At 52.7% G+C, this 12,848-nt stretch overlaps 1 pseudogene across 1 annotated transcript; it reads left to right on the forward strand.

Moving 5' to 3' along the window:
• The first annotated feature begins 528 nt into the window (after window positions 1-528).
• Window positions 529-1,445, forward strand: LOC309685137 (olfactory receptor 14J1-like; annotated as a pseudogene). Its single transcript has one exon. The product of its transcript is annotated as an olfactory receptor 14J1-like (transcript).
• The last annotated feature ends 11,403 nt before the right edge of the window (window positions 1,446-12,848 follow it).

Genomic DNA, 12,848 nt, shown 5'->3' on the forward strand with positions numbered 1-12,848 from the left:
CATCTCAGAAAGGTGCAAGCACGGAAAAACCAGCAACAAGATGGAGGGACAGACCAGCCCTCCTCACTCTGCACAAAGCCACCGGCAATTCTCTTGCCTCGCTGGACTCGCTCTGTTCTTCTGGAGTGCAGCAGAAACTATGATGATTTCTGCCATCCAAGAATACTCTCCATGGGAGATGGGGGGGTGGGGAACTTAAAAAAAAAAAAAAGTAGAACTCTTAAATTACCTATACCGTTCCCGTTCCTCACCAGGGCTGTTCCCTGCCCCTACCACCTTCTGCAGAGCGGGGTAAACTTATCAGGAGCCCATGGGCAGATGCCCTAGTCTTCATCTCCCACTGGGCCAACACCAAAAAGGGCTCCAGCAGCAGAGCTGAAGGAAGGTCTCCTCGTAAAAGAAAAGGGTGTCTGTGTGTGACAGGGGGAGGGTCTGTGGGAAATGGCTTTGATTTTGCTCAGAGAAGTCTCCCCTGACTTGTCGCTGTTATTTCCTCCTTGGAATGTCCCCCATGTCCAGAGGCAGCAAATGTCCAGCAGCAGCTCCATCACCCACTTCCTCCTCCTGGCATTCGCAGACACACGGGAGCTGCAGCTCTTGACCTTCTGGCTCTTCCTGGGCATCTACCTGGCTGCCCTCCTGGGAAACGGCCTCATCATCACCGCCATCACCTGCGACCACTGCCTCCACACCCCCATGTACTTCTTCCTCCTCAACCTCTCTGTTTTTGACCTGGGCTCCATCTCCACCACTCTCACCAAAGCCATGGCCAATTGTCAGCGGGACACTCGGACAATCTCATTCTCAGGATGTGCTGCACAGGTGTTTTTTTTCTCTTTTTCTGTGCTACAGCAGAGTTTTCCCTTCTCACTGTCACGTCCTACGACCGCTACGTTGCCATCTGCCACCCCCTGCACTACGGGACCCTCCTGGGCAGCAGAGCGTGTGTCCGCATGGCAGCAGCTGTCTGGGGCAGTGGGTTTCTCAATGCTGTGCTGCACACAGCCAATACATTTTCACTGCCCCTCTGCCAGGGCAATGCCCTGGACCAGTTCTTCTGTGAAATCCTCCACATCCTCAAGCTCTCCTGCTCAGATGCCCACCTCACAGAAGCTGACCTTCTAGTGGTTACTGCCTTTTTAGCGTTTGTTTGCTTTGTTTTCATTGTGCTGTCCTATGTGCAGATCTTCAGGGCGGTGCTGAGGATCCCCTCGGAGCAGGGGCGGCACAAAGCCTTTTCCACGTGCCTCGCTCACCTGGCCGTGGTCTCCCTCTTTCTCAGCACTGGCATATTTGCCTGCCTAAAGCCCCCTTCTGTGTCCTCCCCAGTTCTAGATCTGGTGGTGGCAGTGCTGTACTCAATCGTTCCTCCAGCAGTGAACCCCCTCATCTACAGCATGAGGAACCAGGACATCATGGATGCCCTGAAGAAACTGATTCTAGCAGTATACTTCAGCAGCAATGAGTTGCCCACCTCTCTTCACCAGTGACTTTATATGTATCTCAGGCATTTTTTTCTTGTGGTCATTGTATCAGTTATAAACCTGTCTGTACACAAATAGTTGCTTTTGTCCCACTTCTTCAGAGGATGAACCCAGCCTGTCTTACCCAGAGACCTGTAATTGAGTCTATCACCACAGTGATAGTGGCTTCCTTTGTGGCATCTCTGCAATAAAAGGGGATTTCACCAGTACCGTGTGTGAAGCTTTGGCTTTTTTTCCCGAAAGTGGAGTGCAGAATACACTCAGGGAGCTGCAGGCTAAAAGGCCTTGGTGATGTGCTTGGGTGCTGAATGGCCTTGCGGGATGAGAGCATGGGGTGTCGTATATGGGAATGAGGACAGGACTGAGCCTTGACCTGTGAGTTCCCAGTGCCACCGGAGATCCTGAACGGTCAAGAGGCACCTGCTTGGGACTGTCTCACATGTGGAAGGGCTACTAACAGACTCCTGTCCTTCAGGGAAGTATCAGGAGCCACCAGGAGAGCACAAGAAGTCTCCAGAGACACCATGTGCCTTCTGTTGGGTGCACAGTGGATGGAGTTTCACAATAAGGTAAAAGCAAAGGAAGGACAGACCAGTAAGGTCTAATGAGGGCTCTGCAATGTCAGGATAAGCAGCGGGGACACAGCAGGCATGAGGGAGACTGGGGAGTGATTCACCGCCTGCTGGCCCTCCTGTCACCCCCCGGGCTGTCACCCCCGCTCTCCCCTCCTCTCCGCAGCCAGCCAAGGCCACACAGCCTGGGGCAGATGCAGCGGGCTTTGCCCTGGGGCGCCCGGCTGCCCACAACGTGGGGCCAGCCAAGGCAGGGGACATCTTGGGGACGCTGAGTGGACCTTGGGGCAGGGACAGAGAGTTCAGCCAAAGAGACCAACGGCCACCTATGGTTATTGCCATAGACCAATGCACTTCCCAACGGTGGCACACCCACAGTCGCTTGAACTCTGCAGAGGAGGACGAAGGAAGCAGGAATGAACCGTTAGCGTGAGGAGGTTCCCCAGGACCGCATTTCTTGCTCTCTCAATCACCACAGCTGCTGCTGCAACAGCCCTAGCGCATGAAATCCTGCCTTGAATGACGAGGTCTGGCTCTGCTGACTAATATGCTACAGCTTGCAGACGCTTCTGGGCACACTACTGATCTCTCAGCCTTCCTTCCTAGGAAAGATGCTGCAGCCCCTTAAATCAGCTTTGGGGCCCTTTGCTGGAATTCCTTTAGGAGGTCAAGAGCTTCCTCGCCCTGGGGAGCCCAGCACTGGACACAGCACTGCAGATGTGGCCTCACCAGTGCTGAGGAGAAGAGAAGGATCACCTCCCTCCACCTGGAGACAACGCTTTTCCTAATGCAGCCCAGGAAGCTGTCGGCCTTTGCCGCAGCGGTGCATTGATTTTGGATGCTTGTGCAATGCCTCACACAACTGTGGCCTGGGCACTCATAGGAAATAGATACCTGATCATTTCCTTATAGTCAGTGTCAGTGTGTGTGCCTTCGGAAACCATGCAAGTGCCGACAAGCAGTCGGATTTGGGTGAGTTACGTGTACGTACAGTGAATATGAACTACAAATTCACACCCGTGCGAAGGCAGGATTTCAAAAGTTTCAAGCAAAGTCTTAACTGTCACCAATGCTGAGTTTATTTTTTTTAAACTAAGAATAACCTAGAGCTTCATTTCTAGTTTTAGTTTTCCTTAAAACCCATAAATCTCTCCTTCCTTTTCTCTCTTACTTATCTTCTGGGAAGAGAGTGATGATAAAATTGGGGTGGGATGCAGTTACAGGGACACGGACAGTGGTGCCACTGTAGGTGCCTGGGACCCTCTGCCCAGGCTCCAGCTGCAGCTTCCCAGGGGCTCTGGTCTCCAGCAGCTCCTCGGGGACAGCGGCCAGGCCCAGGCACGTGCTTCAGAGTCAGTATTCTACCGTAAGATCCATATGAAGAGTTTTCAAGATGTGCAAGAGGAGAGCTATGGACCTTCCCCTCTCTTTGCATTGTCAGGACTCTCTCTCTCAGGCTCTGCATTTAATCTCCCTCACCTTTCACGCATTTCCACCTCTCCGAACTAAACTGACCATGTCTGAAGGCACCTTTCCAGCAGCGCATCTGCGCAGAAGCACTTGCGATTGCTCCCTAGGTTTCCCTTCCCTTTCCTCTTACACCACTCAGACACCTCTCCACAATCCCGGTGCTGCTTTGACCTTCAGGCAGTTAAAAGCTCCCCAATCTTTCAGTAGTCTCTTGAATTCTCTGTTTAGAAAACTCTTTAGTTGTGCGTATCTTTCCATTTGTTTTCTGGCAAAAACATTTCTTCCACGGTTATGCCTTGTGGGAGTTAAAGCTCATTGGTGGCCGCTTGTCCGTGGCATACAGTTGAGGAGCGTGTTTTGGTTTAAGGGTAAATCTTATCAGTTTCATTCTGTTCGTTCAGAACTCGGAAGAATCCCTCTTTGCCTTTGTGCCGCCCGGTCTCTAAGGAAAGCAGTGGGCGCTGGTGCAAAGGAGCTGTGACCTCCAGCTGCAGAGTGCGGTGGAGAAGGGTGATGGGAGGCAGAGGGAGGCGAGTCCCAGGGGGCTGAGGAGAGACATGGTGGGGTTGGGGAGGTGTGGAGCCAGGGTGTCCCTGCTGTGTCAGACCTCCGGGGACAGCTTCTCTGACCAGTCCCACCTCGGGGGGCGGAGCCTCGTAAGCACAGACCCCGCCCCCTCTGCCCTTCCCCTCCCCAATCATGGTACTTCCACTGGGGGAGGGACCAAGCGTGGCCCCGCCCCCTTCTCCTCCTCCCCCCCTCCCCCATTCGGGTGGGGGTCATGGGGTGGGGTATGGGATTGGGGGGGTGGGGGGTAATTTTTGGAGGTGTATTTGGGTGGGGGATGGGTTTGGGGGTGGGGGATGTACTTGCGGGGGGGTCACGGGTTTCCCTCCACGGGATTTTTTTTGCCCTGTTCCAAGACCCCTCCCCCTGCGCCCATCCTGGGCAGTCTGGAACGGCCAAATCCGTGTCCCGGGGGAGGAGAGGGGAGAGGGGGGGAAGGGCGGGGAGAGGGGAATGTGGGGCCGCTGAGGGGACGGGGGGAGGAGATAGTAAAATAAAGTAAAATAAATAGAATAGGATAGAATAAAATGAAGTATAATAGAAAAAAGTTAAAGTAAAATAAAGAATAAAATAACGTAAAATAAAATAACAAAGAAAAATAAAATACCATAAAATACGGTAAAAAAAATACAATAAAGAAAATAAAATAAAGAACAATAATGAATATAATAAAATAAAATAAAATAAAGAAAAACAATTAATATAATAAAGAAAAAGAAAAAAATAAGTAAAATAAAGTAAAATAAAGTAATGTAAAATAAAATTATACAAGAAAATAAGGTAAAAGAAAATAAAGTACAAGAAAATAAAGGAGAATAAAGTAAAATAATATAAAGTAAAAGAAAATAAAGTCAAATGTAAAATCAAATATAAAGTAAAATAAAGTGATAAAATAAAATAAAATAAAGAAAAATAAAATGAATAGAGCAAAATAAAATAACATAAAATAAAATACCATAAAGGAAAAAACAAAATAAACAAAAGAGATAAAATAATACAATAGGATGAGATACAATAACGCAGGAGCACCCGCCCCACTCGTGGCACTACTTTTATTCTCGGCCACTGCAGTGATTGGGGGGTTTGACAGGATGGACCTTCCAAGGTCCCCTCCCACCCAAACCAGTCTTTGGGTCCATGACTGGAAGTGTCTGAGGTCAGGTTGGATGGGGCTGCAACCAACCCCGTCTACTGGATCCCAAACCACCCAGAAATCCAATCCAAACTGTTCTTTGGGTCCGGTTGGAGGTGTTCAAGGTCAGGTTGGATGGGGCTGGGACCAACCTGGTCTACTGGAAGGTGTCCCAGCCGATGATGGGGAGGTTGGACTGGATGGACCTTCAAAGGTCCCCTTCAACACAAACCGTTCTGTGGGTCTATGACTGGAAGTGTCCAACGTAAGGCTGGATGAGACTGGGACCAACCTTCTCTACTGGTTCCCAAACCTTCCAGCCCAAAAATCCAACTCAACCAACCCAAACCTTCTATGAGTCTGATTGGAGGGGTTCAAGGTCAGATTGGACAGGGCTGGGACCAACCTGGTCTGTTGGAACCCAAACCACCCAAAAATCCAACTCAACCAATGCAAACCATTCTGTGGGTCTGAGTGGATGTATCCAAGGTCCGGTTGGATGGGGCGTTGAGTAACCTGCTCTACTGGAATATGCCCCTGCCGAAGACAGGGGAGGTTGGACGAGATGGACCTTCAAATGTCTCCTCCAAGCCAATCCAATCTGTGTGTCCATGACTGGAAGGTCCGAGGTCAGGTTGGACGGGGCTTGGAGCATCCTGAGCTGCTTGAAGCTCTCCCTGCTAATGGCCACCCCACCAGAGGTTGGCGGTTGCCGTGTCACCACGGTCAGTCAATCAGCGATGAACATGTCACCCTGATGTCACAAGAGGTGCGTGGCACACCCACTCAGGGGGTATAAAAGGGCCCACCGGGTGGTGGGTCCCACACTTTGGAGGAACGTCCATAAGATGACCTCCAACATGGCTGTCGCCACCAAGAACCGACCTGCCAGCGTGAGGCGGACCAAGATGGACTTCTGGGATGGGATGGAGCACACCTTCGCTATGTCCAGCGTCACCGCTGAAGGTACGGCCAACCGCAGCCACCTCTCCGGCAGCCAAGACTCAAGGGCTTGTCACCATTTCGGAGCCAGCCCTGACACTTGGCGTCTGCCACCGCGTCGCGGCTCAAGGGGGAGATGTTTGGGGTGGACCTGAGAGCTGGTGGAGATGGGGCCTGACCTGGTTCTTCTTTGTTTTTTCAGAGCGAACGGCCGTCTGGGATGCAGTGGCTGGCTACATTCAAGACCAACTCCTGCTCCACAAGGTGGTGCAACACCCGCGTCCTCCTCATGCACCATGAGGGGTGGTGGGATCCCCCTGGGGCGTGGCCTGCTCTCACCCTTCAACTCCTCAGAAAACAGGAATCTCACCCCAAAAGTCCCCACTGATGGCCAAACGGGGCCTGTGCAATGTTGGTGTCACTTCTGGTAGGGCTGATCCAGGTCGCTGGAGACCTCCCCGGGATGGCCTCGTCCTGGTTCTGCCCAAACTCCAGTGCTGGTTTTTTCTCCTGAGGAGGGGAAGGACTCAACATCTCCTCCCCAAAGTTCTCCCCACCGCCCAGCTCGTGCCTCCAAACGGTGGGAGAGGGCAGGATCCAGCCTCAAGCACCATCCCTGGATGGGGGAGGTCACCTCCAGATCTTCCCTCTAGCCAGTCCTCACCCTCCCACCCTTCTCGTCCACTTGCAGGGCGTCCGAATTCCCACCCTTGGCTCCTTCGGTACTGTCCTCGAACGCGTCCAGGTCGGAGATGAAACCCTGACTATCCAGAAGCCGGTGTTCCACCTGGCCAGGAACCTTGCTGTTGTCCACAACCTGATGGACAACAAGGACTACCTGCCCGGTAAGATGGCTGACTGCACGGTCATCTTCTCTGAAGCAACTCCAAAGTCCAATAATTGAGTGGTTTTGAGTTTTTTTGGGGCAATGCAATGATTGTGACACACAAGCTGTAGGACACGGGCCACCGGGTGAGCGTCTCCATCCTTCTCCTGTGGTTCTTCCAGGCAACAAGGAGCTGGAGCCCCTCAAGTACTCCAAGGTGGCCGTGGCAGCCGCCGTGTCCCGGCAGAAAGTGGTGGACTGCATCCAAGGCACCACGACCCTCCTCTCGCACTGCCTGGGGAAGGGGGAGAATGTGGCCCTCATCCTGAGGGAGGTGGGGGTGCTCCTCATCGAAGGCACGAAAGTGCACGTGAAATTCTACCGCAGCTTCCTGGAGAGGCTGTCTGGGAAGGAGAACTTGGAGAAGGTTGTCTTCAAGGTAAGCATTTTGGTTTCTCTGTGGTGCGTGCGGTCCCACGGCAGTGTTCTGGCACTGCTTGTGTGGGGTCCCTCAGGACACGTTCAGCCACTCGGTCCAGGTGAGAGTTACGGTCCTGCCAACACTTGCTGCCTCAAGCTCCTCCGACACTTGAGTGCCTCAGCCATGTGGGGGATGTCCCACCGTTTTTGGCCTCTTCCAATGTGGGGTGCTTTAACCACGTGGAGGGATGTCCTGCCATCTTTGGCCTCCTCCAACACTGAGACCCTCAACCACATTGAGGATGTCCTGCTGTCTTTGGCATCCTCCAGTGTGCAGTGCTTCAACCACGTTGAGGATGTCCTGAATCTTTGTGTTCCTCCATTGCAGGTCCCCCATCTGCTGGACATGATTGTGTCCCCAGTGGTACCCGTGGCCTCACTGAGCTTCTCCGGCCGTGTCATCCTCTTTCCCAAGTGAGTACGTTGGCGGCTGTAGCCGCTCTTTGATGCCAACGCCCAAGGTAGCATCTCTTCCTTGTGCCGCTGCGGGTGTCCTGGGGACACCAGGCGGCGACTCTTGATGATGTCCCCAGGCCGCAGTCACTCCCATAAGGCAGCTCTGAGGGGAAAGACAGAGGAATTTGGATGACATTTCTTCCCGTGGTGGCCTGGACTTCTTCGCTGGGCGACTCCATTTCCCAGGCCCGTCCTTGGGGATGGGATGTGGTAGACTTGGGAAGTCAATGGCCTTCATGGCAATGCCAAACTCTGCCTGCGGACAAGTGGCCGCAGGAAGTGGCAAGTGCTGGTGGTGCCATGGGTCATATGGGTGTCTTCTCCTTCTTTCCAGGTTTGTGATGGAGTGTGTGCCCAAACACTCACCCAGGGCTCTCCTCAAGACCTCGAGACAAGTCCCTGGTGAGGATGTGCAGATGAGAAAAGACAGTTTGCCAGCTCTCCAGCAAGGTGGGAAAGGTAAAGCAGCTCCCAGCTGTTCTCCATGGGACGGGTAACCAACTTCTGCCATGTTGTGGGGAAATGGCCGACGCTGAGCGCCAAAAGGCTCCGACTTGTCCTAAAGCTTCAGGCCAACTCCTGAGGGCCTTTTGTCCTAACGATTTGTTGGTGTCACCAAAAGAGAGCCCCGGGGTGGGATGTGCCCAAGGGTACAGTGGGAGGATGGTGGGCCAAGGCCTTCTCCTCCCCCTCTTCCCCTCAGAAATGACACCTGTCCCCTCCCCGGCACCACCCGGCTCCTCCTTCCTGACCATCATGATGATGATGAAGTCGGAAAACCACATTGGAAATGGTGCTGGTGTTGGGGAGGACACGATGGGGCTGCTAGAGGAGCAGAATGTCCAACCCTCAGACATTTTGGGAAGAGGCCTGAGCACTCCCTGCGTGTCCCTGGGTGGTCTGGCAGCGTCACAGCGACGCTCTTCTGAGGAGGTGTCTTCTTTCTGGTTCCAGTGGGGTTTCCCGGTTTTCCCTTTCCTGCTGCTCCGAGCCCGACTCAAAGCAAAACACCGCAGTTTGGGGAAATCTTGGAGCTGCAGAAGAAGAGGACAAGGTCTCTGGCCAGGTGAGGCTGAAGGCTCAGGGTGGGCGGCCACACGGGGCCATTTTACCCGGAGAGGTGGGAGACGCTCCATCCCTGGAGACATTCCAGGCCAGGTTGGATGGGGCTTTGAGCAACCTGATCTGGTTGAAGACCTCCCTGCTCATGGCAGGGGTGTTGGACTAGATGGACCTTCAAAGGTCCCTTCCCACCCAAACCATTCCATCAGCCTGACTGGAGGTGTTCAAGGTCAGGTTGGATGGGGCTGGAACCAACCTGGTCTACTGGAAGGTGGCCCTGCCGATGACAGCGGGGGGCGTTGGACTAGATGAACCTCTAAATGTCCCTTCCAACCCAAACCATTCCATGATTTTCTGACCCAGCAAGAGCCCGTTCCCCAGCCCTGAACGCTCCTTGGTCATCACCACCCAAGAGTGGTGAAGGCAGCACCTGGAGGGGTGGGATGTGGCTGCTGGGAACACCCCCATTTCACAGGGCTGGATCTTCTCCAGCTCTTCAGGAGAGCCCCAGCGTGGTCTAGGGACAATGGGACAGCTGTGTGTCAGATGAGGGTCCCGGCACAGGGGGTTTCCTCAGCCAACCTGCTGCTGGCTACATGAGGAGGCACGTGGCTCATGGGGAGGGGCAGAAAGCAGCCCCAAACCCATTGTGTCCTCAGGTAGACCTCTCCCTTTGTGTCCTTCCAGGCGGCGGTTGGTGGTCCCAAGGGTCTCCTCCGACACAAACCAACCCATGACCAGCCAACCCAAGGGCAAAGCAATGCCCAAAAGAAAACATAGACGCAGAGCCAAGAGATGGCAGCCAACCCTCAGTCCTATAGAGGAGGAAGAGGAGGAGAAGGAGGAAGAGAAGGAGGAAGAGAAGGAGGAGAAAGAGGAAGAGAAGAAGAACGAGTAGGAGAAGGAGGAGAAAGAGGAAGAGAAGGAGGAAGAGAAGGAGAAGGAGGAAGAGAAGGAGTAGTGGAGAAAATCCTCACCGAACGCACAGTGCTGAAGGCGGTGAAGGCCGAGTCCTCCCATCCTCACGAAGCCTCGGCCTTCATAACGTCTGTAATAGCCGTATTATCGGCAACGAGTTCTGAGGTCAGCCTGCTCAAGGAGCCTGCCTACGGGGCCCTCCAACGGCCACCACCGAGCCGAGGCAGCAAAACCAGCAAAGCTGTCCCTCCATGGAGAGTTCAGAGAAGACTTTAAAGGACAGTCCTGTGAAGAGTCCCTGGAAGGATCCCCTGAAGAGTCCTCCAGAGAGTTCCCTGCTGAGAACCCTCTGTCACCCGCTGCCAAGAACCCTGGCCAGACCCCCGGCTGTCCCCCAGCATCGGCCACCCCGCATGGCCCAACTGTTGGAGGAGCTGCTGAGGAGGCAGTCCCAGGAGGTTTTGACCCGCTCGCTGCTGCCACCAGCCGTTGTCTCCTGCCAGGCTGTGCCTAGATCGGGAGAGGTGGGTGGCAAGCAGGCCAAGCGCCCCGCGCCACACGGCACCCCCAGGACGCAAGAGACCTCCCCGTGGGACAACATCCCACCCAAGAAGAGGAAGATGGTGGTGTGCTAGGTGGAAAAACACTCCAAACCCCTGTGGGAGGGAACGCCGGAGCGGGACGGTGCCGCAGTGGGCAGCAGCAGGCAGCACATGGGCAGCAACAAGCGGAGGGCATCTGATGGCAACACTATGGCCACCAAGCGACGCAGAAACCTGGTGGATGCTGGGGGGCAAAGTGCCCCACGCTCGCCCAGCCTCTCTTCATGGGCTGATAGAGAAGGCGTGGAGCACGCATCCCCACCGCATGCGACCCGCACCCACCCACTCCAGCCCCAGCCCCACTCTCCCACATCTCTCTCTCTTTCTTAATTCATTAAAGGTTTGATGTTTGGTTCACAGTGCGTCTGCCTGCGGTCATTCCTGCAGTGGGAGGCGCGGGGGTTAACGCAGCCCGTGCCGCATGTGTACATCTGACCCTCCACCTCTTCACCCCTGTATATGAGGAATCCCCCAAGGTTGTGGATGGAGACTGTCCTGGTTTGAGATAAAACAGAACCAATTTCGTTCAGTAACTTCGCTTCTTAGCGGGGCCTCTTCTAACTACTAAAATAACTGCATATTGTGCAGACAGTGTTCACTCTCTCAGAGAGATCAGACCAATGTTTACAGCTGATGCCCAGGCATGGGATGCAGAGAGGCTCCTGCTTACACTTATTGCCATAACAGCCAAGGCCAACCAACTTTGTTATTTGCCCCGTCGGAGGGTCGGAAGCGGAAAAGCATAGTGGGGTCCCACCTGGAGGGAGGAGCGGACAGGACAGGTGACCCAAAACTGACCAATAGGGTATTCCATCCCATCTGCCTCATGCTCAGTAGAAAAGCTGAGGGATCAAAGGGTCACGGGCTCTTCCTTCAATGGCCGATGTCTGAGGAGGACTCTGTTTGTCTGCCTGTGATCCCAATCCTGACTCTGGATCCGGAATCCAGTTCCCGTCCGTCACTGAGTCCAGCCTGGGACTGCCCCAGTGCCAGCCGGTGACGTGATTGTCATCTCGGGAGCTTGATACGGTTTTGTATATATTTTTCATTATTTCTTTTTATTTTATTATTAATATTTCATTAAAGTAGTTTAGTTTCTTCTAAACTCGTAAGTCTCTTTTTCCTCCTCTGCCTCTCTCTTTGTAGAGGGGTAGAGGGGAGCATCTGTCGGTCCCGTCTGGGGTCCCTCGGGTCCCCAGTGGTGGATTTGGCCTAAACCACGACATACCCAAAGAACACACAAGTTAAAAACCGCACATGAGGATAACTCATCACTTTCTTATTGAACCAACATTATATTGATTCTGAATAAATAGTCCATGTTTGTAATTTCTGCTTATAGCAACTACCTGAATTTCTGCAAAATCCGTTATTTAACACAAAGTCCTTCAAAACAGGTTTGTTCTTCAAAGAAACATTTATATTGCACCTGGTGAAAATCCGGGGGTGGGTGTAGGGCTCTCTGTCATTGCATCCATTTCAGCACTGGGGATTTAGGTGTTGATACCTGGGTGATGGCCTTTGGCTCCAGACCCCATCATGTCTCAGGGGATGGCCCAGTCGTACTGACTAGAGACCAAAAGCGGCGTGGTTTTGAGATGCTGCTCCTAGAGCCAGCTGTTAATGTCTGGAACTGGGTGAAACTGACCTTCAAATATTCAAATATTTTCAAATGTGACTTTGTTTTCCTCTAAAAAATTACGCAGAAACCCGTTAAGAAATAACCGGCAACTTGGCACTTACAGATGTCAGCTGGGATGTTGTTCATACCCAGGATACAAACCCAAGTGTCTATTTGTCACCATAATACTGTTATACCTGGACTACTGAATCACCTCCCCCGTTAATTAAAACCAAGAATTTTTAATCTGCTATCCCAGCAAGTTGAAGGCAAAGAAAGGAATTGTATTGGCATTTGAATAGGGTTGCGTATGATTTTTTTTAGCTGTCATTTTAGGGATCTTCCTAAGTGTCAGTGACATGAAAGATGAACTCGCAAACAGCAATTTAGGTTGCCAAGGTCCACAGAGTAAAAGTGTTGCTTTACTTGGGTATTTGCTAGATTAAATCTTTCTAGTAGTAAAAGTGGTGAGTAGGCAGGTGATGATGTAAGAGAAACGAAAAGTAGTGTGTGTGGTGGTGGGAGGCGGTTGGTAGGGCCACGAGTAGCAATATCTGTTGACAGAGCACAACATGTGAGATGGATGAGACCCCTCTCAGACAGATAACATCAGATTACAATGCTGTGTGTGCAGGTGTATTTCCAGTTCATCGTTTCGAATAAATTTTTCAGGCTTGAACACTGGATGCAGGCTATTGAAGTACAGTACTAGTGTA

This window comes from Vanellus vanellus (assembly GCF_965231255.1).
Source record: "Vanellus vanellus genome assembly, contig: HAP1_SCAFFOLD_77, whole genome shotgun sequence".
Taxonomy (NCBI): domain Eukaryota; kingdom Metazoa; phylum Chordata; class Aves; order Charadriiformes; family Charadriidae; genus Vanellus; species Vanellus vanellus.